We start from the raw sequence: 14697 nt of genomic DNA on the forward strand, positions 1-14697 counted from the left end.
AGTGACGCTTTCGTACGGGCTTTATCGATGTGTCACGTATTTCGCTAGTTATCTTTTAATGCTTCCGCTGAACAATGAGACTTGAATAATTTGAGTAGATGGAACTCTGTAGTACTTTACTATTCTGAATCTGGTTTGTAACAAATTTCCTTTCCGCTGCAATCACTCTGAGATGTATGAAATGTTTTGTGTTGTAATCTCTGGGCTCACCTTCGTGTGAGTGTTGTCTGCTGATCCTGGAATAGCGTGGCTTTTATCGAGGCTTCACTCGAGGAACTACCGGTGAGTGCCAATTTTGGGTCAGAGTTGCTTAGCAACAAAGATCAGTGCACCCGGGCCCAGTAGTTGTGGGTGGTTCCGCCACAGCTGGCATCAGAGCTCGCAGACAGCCTACCAGAGATGACAGCCTCGGTTTTCAAAACAACAAATTAAAACTTGACGTCAAAACTACTAAAGTTTTTGGAAGAGTTTAGGATCTCCAAGGACAAGTCTAGAACATAAAGCCCTAGGGGATCTTATGGGTATTATCAGGTGGCTTATTTTGTATGGCTAACTTCCAGCACATTACTTTTCAGCATTTAAATTCTGGAATTTAAATTCTGCAACTATATCGTCGCCACGGAGGTATGCTTACTCAGTCAGCTGAGGGAGTCTGACCTTCCCGTCGGTGATGCGAGCCGAACGCTGGAGCTCAAGCAGTGGCCTACTTGAGCTGCTACCCATATACCAACTTAGGTTGATTATATGGGGAGTAATGGTTCGAAATTGGAATTCAATTCCACGTCAAAGACGGTACTCAGTTAATACGTTGTTTCGATGACGTATGCTTAACGTTGTCCATACGGCGGTAATTGTATGGATGCCGGTTCTATAGTGATCGGTAATGTATGGGAATGCTTTCGTGAGTGTTGGCACGGAAGTTTCAATTTATATATTGTCAATTTTCTGTAGGTACGCTAACTCGAAATTGAATCTTAGGCTATCTAGCTATATCGAGTAGCTACATAGTGAGAGACGTAATATGTATGCCACCGAAGTCAATTGCGTAAGACCAAGGTTACTTGGCAATTCTTTTCCTTGGTGAGGACAGATAGGTTCTGCATTCATCCTCAAAAGTTTTAACAAAGAAATCTTTGGAAGAAATCGCAATCAAAACGGCTAAAACCCTATCTTAAGGAGCATCCAGATAGTCTGCAAAATCAGGGAAATTGGTTTCCACGAATTTTAACCCTATGTTAAATTATTCAAATCGACTTGGGGTAGTAAGACGAAATTATTTTCCCTAAGTTATCAAACTCTTGTAAAAATTTGAGAATTTTTGAAGCCTTCTAGTTTGGTATTTGTGATTTTATATCAACCCTGTGTAGAACAGTCAACTCTGAACAGTCTGTACAAACTGAAATTTTTGGACCTTCATAAGTTGTTCTAATGAAAAATAGTTCAATATGAAAGTTGTATAAAACTAAGTGATGAACTTACCATAAAAATTTGAATAATTTTTGACAACTGGTTTGAGAGTTATGCTCAAAATACACCCTCTCTGGACACCCAGTTTTTTTCTGGTTGACGTCATTCTGAAAACCTAAGCATATCACCCCCCTAGAGACCGAATTGATCTTAGTGATGACTAGATTAATCGTTCCTTATTATCATAGGGATCTTGTATAAATTTTTGAGAATTTTAGGAGCATATTATCTATCATTTTGGCAATTTATTTCACTGTCCAGAGTCAGCTATTCCTTGTTTACCATCAGCAGATCCATCGGTCTTTTGTTGGGACAGATGGAAGGGCTACTGGTTGTTGACGCACAGGGGCACGTGCACTCTGCTTGCTTGCACTAGGACGGATTTCCTCGCCGTCTTTGGGAGCTTTTGAGTGTAGACGGTTACCTCCAGCCACCGATTTACGATGGCCACGAGTTTGTGGAGGATGGAGTTCGTCGCTGCAGTGTGACGATGGTGATCCCGCAGCACCCGCTCAACGGGTGGGAGCCGATCGTGACTCAGATGGTCGGTCACTATCTGCTGGACACTTGGGAGCTTTCCGCCATGAGGGTGATGACCACTTTTTGCTCTTCGCACCCTTTGGAGGTGGTTCTGACCGCGTTCGGGTTGTTCCCTGCACCCGACCCGACAAACCCACTTTGGCTTGACCGGATGGCACACGTGGACGTGGTCGCTACCCTCGACTCGGTCGGGGCACTTTGGACGACAGCGATGTGCTTAGACAGTCTCTACAGACTTCACACGTACCAGAGTTACGCCGCCGCTCAGTTGGTGGACCAGGCTCAGGCCTTGCACCTGACGGTCGAGCTGAGAGACGAGCAGCTTCAGGAGGCTAGTGCCGAGCTCGAGAGCTGGGCTGCCCTTATCGCCCAGCTCCACGGCCAGGTTCACGAGCTCCAGGGCACGGTGTTGGATCGTGACGCTACAATCAACTTCCTAGAGGACCAGTTTCACGACATGCAGCTTGACTTGGACGAGGCCCACGGGCAGCTACACGAGATGCAGCACGCGCAGGATGCCCTTCATGCACCACCCGACGAGATGCAGGTGGACGGTGAGGATGAGCCTCAGGAGATCCAGGGCGTATCGGAGATGGACTCCGAGGACCAGGCGCCGCAGCCCGCACCGGTTGAGGTTCACACTCCCGCGGCGAGTGAGGCATCAGTTAATATGTAGACCGAGGCGCTGTTCTCTTAGCTTTTGTAGACTCCTCTTAGTGTAGCCTACTTTTGGATCATGGCTACTAGGCTAACTTAGAGTTGAGTAACCCCCCTTAGTACTGATGTTAGAATTAACCAAGTGGAAATGAAAGGATGATGAATATAATGAATCTCTAATGCTACTAATGTGAAATATCGGTGATCTGTGAAAAGCTGAATGCAGCAGCTAGTTCGAATTTTTTATCCTCTTTTGCTTTCCAAATTATCTCCTGAGTTGAATACCAAAGTTGTTCCAAATTTCATTGTGGAAATGCTCACAAAATTTCAGCTCAAACGGATTAGTATCGCAGGAGATAATCGCAAATTACAGAAGCTCTGTTTTCTGTAAAACAGAAAGACTAGAGGAGGAGTAAATGAATTTTTTGACTAACCTACTCTGGGAATCTGACTTTTTGATGACTACCAAAGTTGTAGCTCATGAAATTGTATATCTCCTGTAAAAGTTTCAAGTTTATATCATGTACATAACTCCAGATATGAGCGATTTCGTATCACCGGTTTTTCTGCACAACATGATTCAAGCGATGTTTATTACTTCCATGTCATTTTGAGTTGTATGTTCCATTTGAAATGATGATAATGTTGAGACTAATGCAAAAGTACTCACATTTCAGATGGTTGGATCAACTCGAGGCACCCCTAGTGGTTTTGGAGCCGGGGGGAATGGCGATACACCTCCACCTCCTCCACCAGTGGGTATCGCTGAGGTTCTTGCCGCCCAGACAGAAATTTTGCGGCAGTTGGTTCAAGCTCAGCAACAACCGCGGGGTGGGCATCATGCTCATCAAGCACAAGAAGCGAGCTACCAAGATTTCCTCAGTACTCAGCCTCCGCTGTTTACTAAAGCGGATGAGCCTCTGGACGCGGACGCTTGGATTCGCACAATCGAGTCCAAGTTTTCTCTCTTGACTACTCCTTGTTTTGAAGCAAACAAGACTCGCTACGCCGCGCAGCAGCTTCGCAGATCAGCTCATATGTGGTGGGATCATTACCACGGGATGCTACCGGCTAATCATGTGGTGAATTGGAATGAGTTCAAAATAGCTTTTCGGGCTCATCATATTCCAGCTGGACTTCTTGACCATAAGCTCAACGAGTTCTTGGCCTTAACTCAAGGCACTCGGACTGTAGTGCAGTATGCCCAGGCATTCAATCAATTGTGTCAATATGCTGGACATCACGCGGATACCGATGCTAAGAAGCGTGAACGCTTCCGTCGAGGCCTTAGCACCAAGTTACAAGAAAGGCTAAATCTTGTCAGTGCGGACTCTTTCAATGAATTGGTGAATATGGCTATCTCCCAGGAGGATCTTATTTCTGCACACCGCGCCGAAAAGAAGCGCAAGGCACCTGCTAGACCCTCGAGTGCCTCTGCACCGAGGTATCGCCTTGTGCAGAATAACCCACCCGCACCCTCTCAGAAGGCCCCTCAGCCAGGGCGTTGCATTATTCGTCCTCCTCAGCCGCAGCAGCAGACTCGATTCGGGCTACCTCAGCAAACTCGATTTGCACCTCAGTAGCAGCAGACCGGCCTTAGGCCGAATACTCAGCAAGCCGCTCGCCCTGACAACAATAACCGCTATTTCAGATGCGGGAGTCCGGATCACTTTGCCAAGATGTGCCCCCAGGCGGGACAATCTCAAGGGCAGGCTTCTCGCAGAAATGATCAGAACAAGGGCAAGAGGCAAACCATTCAAGTCAGGCAGGGCCGACTTAACTTCACCAGCCTTGTTGACCTTCCTGAGGGAGCACCAATTATGCCGGGTACATTCTCCATAAACCATCACCCCGCAGTTATCTTATTCGATTCTGGTGCATCTCATAGCTTCATTAGTTCTAAATTCGGAGTAAGGGTTGGGTTAGATTTTTGTCACACGAAAGGGTCATTCATGATATCTACTCCGGGTGGTAAAGTTGCCTCAAACCAAATCGTTCATAATGTGCCACTTAGTTTGGGTAGTAAAACCGTTCCTACCACTTTAATCTTGTTGCCACTAGAAGGTATGGATATTATTCTGGGAATGGATTGGATGAAAAGACATGGGGTATTGTTAGATATCTCTTCCCGAGCCGTTGAAATAAATTCCCCAACTCATGGTCATTCGGTTCTATATTTACCTCATCACCAATGCAACAACTCTTGTGCCTATGCCATGAAAGATATTCGTCTCGAAGATATTCCGGTAGTCCGCGAATATGCAGATGTGTTCCCGGATGATTTACCTGGTATGCCGCCAGACCGGGATATCGACTTTGTCATTGAACTTCAGCCTGGTACAGCACCTATTTCAAAAAGGCCGTACCGAATGCCGCTTAAAGAATTAGCTGAACTAAAAATCCAGCTGCAAGAACTTCTGGACAAGGGTTTTATTCGCCCAAGTGCTTCACCTTGGGGCTGTCCAGCATTGTTCGTAAAGAAGAAGGATGACAGTCTGAGGTTGTGTGTTGATTACCGGCCTCTCAATGCGGTGATCATTAAAAATAAATATCCACTTCCCCGCATTGATGTACTGTTTGATCAGTTGGCTGGAGCAAAGATCTTCTCCAAGATTGATCTTCGTTCGGGGTATCATCAAATTAAAATCCGGCCTTGTGATATTCCCAAGACCGCTTTCTCAACCAGATATGGCCTCTATGAATATTTGGTTATGTCTTTCGGTCTCACCAATGCTCCAGCTTATTTCATGTATCTCATGAACTCGGTATTAATGTCGAAACTTGACAAGTTTGTCATGGTTTTTATTGATGACATTCTGATCTATTCCAAGAACGAGGCAGAACATGAACAACACCTGCGTATTGTTCTCCAACGTCTCAGAGATCATAAGTTGTACGCAAAATTCTCCAAGTGTGAATTCTGGCTGGACACAGTCAAATTTCTGGGTCACACTATATCCAGTGAAGGCATCTCAGTTGACCCCAGCAAAGTACAAGAAGTGATGGACTGGAAACCTCCTACTTTAGTTCATCAGATTTGCAGTTTTCTCGGCTTGGCGGGGTATTACCGCAGATTTATTCCGGACTTCTCCAGAATTTCTAAAACCCATGACAGAACTACTAAGGAAGGATGTCAAGTTTAAATGGGATGCGAAGTGCGATGAAGCATTCCATACGTTGAGAGCACATCTAACCACAGCACCAGTCTTGGCTCAACCTGACAACAATAAACCCTACGATGTTTATTGTGATGCTTCAGGTACTGGTCTTGGTTGTATTCTAATGCCAGACAATCGGGTTATAGCATATGCTTCCCGAGCTCTTCGTCCACATGAGCTAAATTATCCCACTCATGATCTTGAGCTAGCCACAGTTATTCATGCTCTCAAGATTTGGAGACATTATCTTATGGGCACTCATTGCAATATCTATACCGACCATAAGAGTCTCAAATACATTTTCACCCAAAGTGAGCTAAATATGAGGCAACGAAGATGGCTGGAATTAATCAAAGATTATGACCTGGAAGTTCATTATCATCCGGGCAAAGCTAATGTCGTAGCCGATGCGCTCAGTCGCAAGGTTCACTGCAATTGCCTTTCAGTGGAGTCGTATAATGACATATTGTGTGCTGAAATGCAAAAGCTGAAATTGGAGATCATCCCTCGGGGTTCTCTGACTCATATTTCTGTGGAACCAACACTGTATGACAAGGTCATCATGGCACAATTACCTGACAAAAGTGTTGGTATCATCAAACAGAAAGTAGTAGAAGGCGAAAATAAATACAAGTGTTTCCGTGTAGACCATAAAGGAATCTTGTGGTTCGAGGATCGCCTCGTCGTTCCCAAAAATCATGAGCTGCGGAAACAAATCCTGGACGAAGCACATCTCCCTAAATTTTCCATTCATCCGGGTAGCACCAAGATGTAACAAGAACTTAGACAAAATTTCTGGTGGACTCGCATGAAGAGAGAGATTGCCAAATATGTCGCAGAGTGTGACACATGTCAGAGAGTGAAAGCTAGTCACTTGAAAGTTGCTGGAACTCTCCAACCTCTGCCAATTCCATCTTGGAAATGGGAAGATATCAGTATGGATTTCATCATGGGCTTACCAAATACCTCTCAGCATCATGATTCCATTTGGGTCATTGTCGACAGGCTCACAAAGACCGCTCATTTTATTCCAGTGCAGACGGAATATCGAGCCAAGAAATATGCCCAAATCTATATCGATCGAGTTGTCTGTCTACACGGTGTACCCAAAATGATTATTTAGGATCGTGGTCCTCAGTTTGTGGCAAGGTTTTGGGAGCAACTCCAAGAGGCTCTTGGAACTAAATTAATTCGAAGCTCAGCTTACCATCCACAGACCGACGGACAGACCGAAAGGGTGAATCAAATTCTCGAGGACATGCTTCGAGCATGTGTCATCCATTATGAGAAGAACTGGGACAAATGTTTATCCTTGGCTGAGTTTTCTTATAACAACAGCTATCAGGCCAGTCTGAAGATGGCACCATTCGAGCCCTTGTATGGTCGACGGTGTCGAACTCCTTTGAGTTGGTCCCAGACTGGAGAACTTCAAGTATTTGGACCCGAATTAGTGGTCGAGGCTGAGGAAAAAGTGAAAATAGTACAAGCAAATTGTAACACCCTAATTTTAAATTTCAGTATTTATTAATAAATTCATTGGCTTTAGTTAAATTTTCTAAGGTTTATTGTGTTTAGTTGGCATTTAATCTAATTTTTTGTTCCTTAATTAATTAAAATTTATCATAGGTTTAAATTTTTGTTGCATTCATGCTGGTGCATACTTTTATTTGAGTGTGGTTTGGATTCAAATTCAAATTTGAATTCAAACTTTGTTTGAATTAGGTTTTGAATTGAGAGAGTAAATAGAAATAGAAAGGAAAAATAGAAAACCCAGCCCAACCCGAAACCCAAAACCCAACCCAGTAGCGGCCCGGCCTCCTTTTTCCCTGCCCCCACGCGCGGCCCACACCCCCTCGGCCCAGTTCGCTCCGCTGGCCCAGCCGGCCTCCCCGCGGGCCCAACGCGCGCGCCAGCCCAGCGCTCGCCCGCCCTCACCGCCTGCAGCTGGGCCCCGCTCGTCAGACCCCCTCTCACCGACGCCTGGACCCCACCCGTCAGCGGCTCCCTCTCCCCCTTTCCTTCCTCCCCGCCGCGAAACAGAGCCCGAGATCACCGGCGAGGACGCCGGGATCCTTATCCCGCTGCGCCCCGCCGCGATCTCCGCCCGGCCTCTTTAAACGTCCAAGCCGGACCCCCCCTCTGCACCCTATCTCGCCCACAGCTCCACGCCCGAACCACCAGCGCCGCCGCATCCCTCTGCCTCGCCTCGCCAAGATCCGCCGCCGCAGGTAAGCCCGCCTCCGAGCAATAGCTTGCCTCCGGTGATGCTCTAGCCTTCCTGACCCTGTTCCGCCGCCGCAGCACCCTGGTGCGTCGATTGGAGAGGATCCGAGGCTCGGAAGATCGCTGCAGCGACCGGACCGCGAACTCCGTCCGTGCGCCTCCGCCCGAGCTCGCCGCCGGTCATCTGCGCTGCGTAATCCGACCGCCCAAGCCCTCGGTGAGCTACACTCCAAACCCCTCCTTCCCTTGTGCCAGTTTCCGTAGCCCGTAACCCTTGGCATCGCCCGGCACACTCGCTCCGGCGAGCACCTTCGCTGCAGCGCCGCCCCTCGCCGTAGCGAGCCACGCCCAGCCCCTAATCGGCCGTTTTGAGTGCCTAGGTGGTTTAGCCGCCCCGCGCACAAGCTCCACGACCAAACCGCAGCCCAAAACACCGCCTGTAGCGCCCAAGCCGCCCTCTCCGACGAGCTGCCGGCGAAGCGCCGCCGCGGAGCCTAACTCCGGCGACTCAGCGCCGCCGCCCCCACGCCCGATGGCCCTCGGCCGTCCGATCTAAAATAAACGCCCCGATTAGAACCCGATGCGAACAGATCTGGACCGCCAGATCTAAAACCAACGGCTTGGATCCAAGGATACCGGTTCGCCTGGCATTTTGTTAAAGAACCCCCCAGTTCTCCCAGAATCAACCCGCAGTCCACCTATTTTGAAAAATAATCGCAGATAGGCCCAAAACTTTGCAAGAACACCCCTGAGCTTCCTAGAATTTGAACCCGCCGTCCAGGCTTAGTCCTTTTGCGTGTTAGCCCCTGGATCTTTTCAGTAATTACGTTTTAGCCCTCGGTTTTAGCAGAAAAGCCCCTGGAACTTCAGTTTTATTACAAATAAGCCCCTAGAACTTGTTTTTAGCCCAGAAAATGCGTTTTAGCTCCGTTTTTAGCGTTCTTTATATCCACGCGATCGTTGTAACGCGTAGAATAGTTCTAGAATAGTTTTGTGCGCTGTTTTCATGTATTGATGTACTATTTCTTAGCTTTTTGTTAGTGTTTGCCTGTATGTTTATTTTGTGCATTGTTTTGGCCATGTGTTCGTGAGTAGACGCTGAGCTACCTGAGGAGCCCTAGTACCAGTACCCGGAGCAGCCGTCTTCCGAGCACTTTGAGCAGCAGCCAGAGCAGTACGAGGAAGGCAAGTATAACATGAACAACCCATCACTTTTAAATACATTTTCATACTGCATTTTAATACTGTATGCCTTTAAGGATTTCCTAGCCAGTTTATATCCTTTATATATATCCTTGGGTTGCATTTTGGTTAGTTGTGCTAGGTGCCGCGCTGTAACACACTTGGTCCTTTTTAATTAAATTGATTAATGGTTTACTTGAACTTAATTCTGAGAGTGGCACTCTGTGTGGCTTGAGTGGCTCACGTCTCGTTAAAATTGGCTTTTGTTAGAAACATGGCTTAGGGGGCCAGCACGGTGCTTAGTGCTTGGTTGGCCACTCTCCATAAGGACCGGTTCATAGAGCGACAACCTGGGACAACAGCGCTACCACAAGGCTAGAATGGGATAGACTTGGCGTAATAACTAGATCTTTTTGGTTTGGAGTAACTTACCTGCGGGGCAAGAGTAGTAAGCTTCAATGGTCCCTGCTCCTCCGGCTTGGTCTGTGCTTGGATTGCGCTCCTGTGCTTGTACCCCCGGAGGTGGGCCCCATCGTCGCCGACCTAACTCTCGCGGTTACGCCTTACCAACGAGATTCTTTCTAAAGGCCTCGTAGTGAGTCGCTGGCCATCTCACCTAAGGAAGTGTGATGAACAACTGGCGTAGCTCACGACTTGTGGGTAAAGATGTGCAACCTCTGCAGAGTGTAAAACTGGTATACTAGCCGTGCTCACGGTTATGAGCGGCCCAGATCCTCCTTTTGATTAGTGAAGTTATCTCCTTCCGACGAGGGAGGTGCTTCTCGGGGTTTACCTTGGTGGCTTGGTTTTGGTATGGTTCTCAGTAGTAGTATAATTAATTCTGATTAATTACTATGTAACTGGGTCAATGGTAATTCATCAACTCGTAGTAAATAGCTTTAATAAAATTTTGTCAACACTTAAAAGCTAATGCAGTTGAGTCAGCCAGCCTAGAGCCTCATAGTTTGTGTTATACTTGTTGAGTACAAGTTGTGTACTCACTCTTGCCTCTTCTCTACTTTTTCCTCTTGGCTTCGCTACTGCTGCTCAGTTCCTGCCGACACGAGGGAGTTCGTCCAGCGCTACCAGGACTACGAGGACTTCTAGGTGCTTCGTCTCCCAGTCGACGTCCCTGTGGCGCCCTGCTTCGGCTTCAGAGAGCTTTATCGTATTTTGTACTTCGCTTCCGCTGTATCAGACATTTTGTCATTATTGTAATAAATAACATTCGTATTTCGATTTATTATGTCTTATACGTGATATGTGCTATGATATACTGTTCATTCTGTTGTATATACGTGTGACTTGATCCTGGCACGTATATGATTGCTCGGTTTATGTTCTTTTATAAACCGGGTGTTACACAAATCTCCGAGCAGCCCAGTCTCGGCAAAAGAGTTATTTTGATAAAAGAAGGGATCCTTTGAAGTTCATGGTTGGTGACCATGTTTATTTACGAGTATCACCAACTCGAGGCGTTCAACGTTTCGGAGTCAAGGGTAAGCTAGCACCTCGCTATGTCGGGCCATATGAAATCATTGAAGAATGTGGACCCGTGGCTTATCATCTGCAACTTCCTTCACGACTCGCAGCCATACATAATGTTTTCCACATATCCCAACTCAAGAAATGTGTTCGAGTTCCTACTGAAATCATTGATCAACAGGAAATTTTAGTGGAGCCCGATCTCTCTTATACCGAATATCCACTCAGAATTCTGGATCAAAAAGAGAGAGGTACTCGTCGAAAGGTGGTAAAAATGTATAAAATTCAGTAGTCTCATCACACTTAAGAAGAAGCCACCTGGGAGACGGAAGATTATCTTAATCGACATTATCCGGGTTTTCTTAGCTCCACCTCAGGTATATCATTTTTCCCTACCTAAATTCAATCATCCAATCTCGGGGCGAGATTCTTTTTAAGGGGGGTAGGTTGTGACACCTCAGGTGTCAGTACACTTAAATACAGATCACTGTACCCCATTTAAACTTAAAAGAAAAATGTGGGAAATTAATTCAAAGAGAAGGGGTCAAATAAAAGTCAAAATATACAAAAGAAATTAAAGGAGAAAGAAAAAGGAGTGAAAAGCTACTCAAATTTCAATTAAAAAATGTGCACAAAATTTTAGTTGGCTCATGATAGGTACTTCAATTGACATGAGCTCAATTGAACTTCAGCCAAAAACAAATCAAAAACTGAATAAAACCAAAGCCTTTTTGTGCATGTTTGCATATTTACAAATAGTTCAAAATGTGAGTTTCAAATGAAAATTTGCATAACACAAAAGTTGTAGATCTTGAAAAGTTAAGCAAAATTGGTATTCAACACCTTTTCATTTGAGCCCTCTAAGAAGGAGATATTTTTAGTTTACCGAGAGGTCCCTGAATTTTCAGAAATCACAAAAAGTCCCTCACCTCCATCTCACTCCTACCGGTTGCTCTGTTTCGCCCGCCGCCCGCCGTACGCCGCCGGTGGACCTCGTCCACCGCGCGTCCGCGGCCAAATAGACCCAGGGAACCCCTCCAGCGCCACCTGGCCTGCCCCTTGGCATCTCCCCAAGAGGACACGCGCCCCTGAGGCACTCCCGAGCTGCCACGCCGCCCCACCATGCAGCTCGCCGTCTGCTCGCTCCGTCCGCCCGCCGTCGAGCCACCCCGGACCAAACCAGCCTCCCCCAGACACCACTCCCCTCGCCCGGGTACTCTCTGACCTATAAGTAGCCCCAGAGCCCCGCTGTCGCGCGACTTCCCTTCCTTCTTCCTCCTTCCGCCGTCCGCCATGGACGGCGAGATCTAGCTCGCGCGGACCGGCCACCACAGCCTCGCATTGCTCTATCCAACCACCCCAACAGCTCCGCCACATCCCAGTTAAGCTCCACGCGTGCGGAATCGAACCCAGACTCTTCCCCGTCCCCGTTCCCCTTCTGCGCCGCCGCCGGAGAGCTCGGGCTCACCGCGGACCGGCCAGCCCAGAGGGAGAGCGTGCACGAGAGCAACCCCAGGAGCATCCTCACACTCTCGCGATGCTCATGCGCGCCACATTCCTCTACCCCGAGCCCTCCTTCACCTACAACGCCGGCGACCCGAACATCTTCTCCGCCATTGACGCCGACGAGCTTGATTCCGTTCACCCTGCACTCGAACGCCGACCTGGCTAGGTGTTCCTCGACCTCCTCTCTCTCACACGCCTCCCCGTTGCAGCCCCGGTAAGCCCTGCCTAGCAGAACACCACCGGCAAGATGCAACGGCAGAGAAGGCTGGCGAAGGACCCGGTTGTAATTTGTTTTTTTCGTTCAAGGGTGTGTTTGCATGAATTCCAATGTATGTCAGTGAACTTCTAAAATGCAAAACAAATCACAGAAAAATCGTAAAAATTCAAACTCAACTGATCTGAAATCCTTGTAACAACATCTACAAGTTTTGTAACAGTAAAATCTGCAGAAACTCTACCAAATTTAATCTAGGAAAAAGAATAAGAAAATCAACCTATGCATGTTCAGGAAGTTCCACTCAACATCTACAAGTTTCCCCGTGTTAGCGTTAGGACAGGATGAGGCTAGCTGAGCTACCTGGGTTTCTATCATTTTATTGAAGCTCAACTGGTTTTTAATAACAGAGCTAAAGCCCTCTAGTTGTGAGGCCAAGGATTCCAAAACTTTGTCATTAGCAAGAAACTTCTTGCTAATGTTGTCATTTATTTGCTTCTGGCCATAAACTAGGTCTTTTAAAGAAGGCTGAAAATTGTTATTAAAGTTAATACCTTGCTGATTTCCGAAGGGGAGGTTGGGCTTTGCATTCCAACATTGCTGAGGACGGAATCCCGAGTTGGGATTATTGTTGTTGGTGCCAACGAAGTTCGCGTCCTCTTGAGTAAGGGGACATGACGTGCTCGAGTGCCCAGTCTCACCACATGTTTCACATGTCATCCGAGACTCCGAGACCTAGTTAGCCTCCATGTGCGGAGACTCTAGTTTCTTCATGAGAAGATCCATCTTGGCAGCCAGCATATCGACACTGTCGATCTGATGCACGCCCCTCGGACGGGTTGGCTGCATGTCACCTCTCCAACTCTGATTGGAGGCTATCTTGTCAATAATTGTCTTCGCTCCCGCAACATCGAGAGAGAGGAAGGAACCACTGCTGCTGCATCTATGTGGCCCTTGGCTTGCTAATTCAGGCCATAGAAGAAGTTCTGGATAATCAGCCACTCCTCCATGCCATGGTGTGGGCATGCCTGAATGTATTCCTGCAGACGCTCCCAGGCCTCTGGGATGGTCTCATCCGGTAGTTGCTGAATACCGGAGATTCTATCCTGGAGGGCGTTGGTCTTGCCCACCGGGATGTACTTGGCCAGGAATGCATTTGAACAAGCTTCCCATGTGTTGAAAGCCTCTTTGTTGGAGTAAAAGCAGTGAGAACGGGAATAACCGAAGGCAGACGATATCCATCATAGTACCTTTGGGGTTGATGGTGTTACTCACCTCCAGAAAATTCTAGAGATGGGCATTGGCATCCTCGGATGCCTTTCCATAGAATGGACTAGCTTGAACCATGTTCACCAGTCCAGTCTTCAGCTCAAAGCCGTCATTGCCGGCTTGGTCTTGGTTCAGTCTAGAGGGAATGTGGCTACTGGACGGGGCCGAGTACTGACGAAGAGACTTCTGGGCCATGGATGATGCGACTGAAGTGGATGGTAAACTAATGGGCAAGGTAAGTCTTTTCTGAGGTGGGACGACGCGGCGTCTCACGATTCTCCCAATTCTTTCTGGGTTCAGATTGAAGTTGCTTGGTAAGTCGAAACCGGTCATGCACTGCTCTGCAACAATCAAGAAGATAGAGAGAGCAATGGTAAGCCCATTAAGATTAGCGGTGACAAACTAGTAAAGTCTATCAGACTATTTACGATATCTTTAGCCCATTGCTTCCCCAGCAACGGCGCCAGAAATGCTTGTTGGCGTTTCTTATTCCCCAATAGAATATTAATTCCGCAAGCGCACAGAATCACCGCTATAGCACTTCACCATGGAGTATTCCAGGGTATCGTGTTTTTCCTTAGGGAACCACTATGGTAAAGAGTATCGTAAATCGAATGATAACTGTACTAGTTTGATCAACCGCCTAATTTAGACGGGGGTAAGCCAGATACAAGGATAAGATAAATGGCCAGTCTATGACCGAGTGACACACGGAGACTCAATTCCTTAGAGAGGTAGCAGTTGGGAGGACAACGAGCGAGATAAGACCCCTGATATACTTCTGAACTATCGAGCTAGCCTCTCTAGATCAGACTAACTATCTAACTAATCCTCGGGAAAGAAGAGCTTACTTCGGTGGCCTTAGGGAAGGACTCAGAATGGGATGAGAAGGGAGTCCAACGGCAGTCGGCACTACTGTTATGAAAACACCCGAACATGGTGGACTACAAGGGACGGACAGGGCTGTCACCACCTGCCGCCTACCACAATGGTACT

General features: G+C 47.3%; 1 non-coding gene across 1 annotated transcript; it reads left to right on the plus strand.

Moving 5' to 3' along the window:
• Positions 1-13440: 13440 nt before the first annotated feature.
• On the plus strand, positions 13441-13547 carry LOC120680403. Its single transcript, XR_005677668.1, has one exon. It is a non-coding gene; the product is annotated as a small nucleolar RNA R71 (small nucleolar RNA).
• Positions 13548-14697: the final 1150 nt, after the last annotated feature.

This window comes from Panicum virgatum, chromosome 6N, assembly GCF_016808335.1.
Source record: "Panicum virgatum strain AP13 chromosome 6N, P.virgatum_v5, whole genome shotgun sequence".
Taxonomy (NCBI): Eukaryota; Viridiplantae; Streptophyta; class Magnoliopsida; order Poales; family Poaceae; genus Panicum; species Panicum virgatum.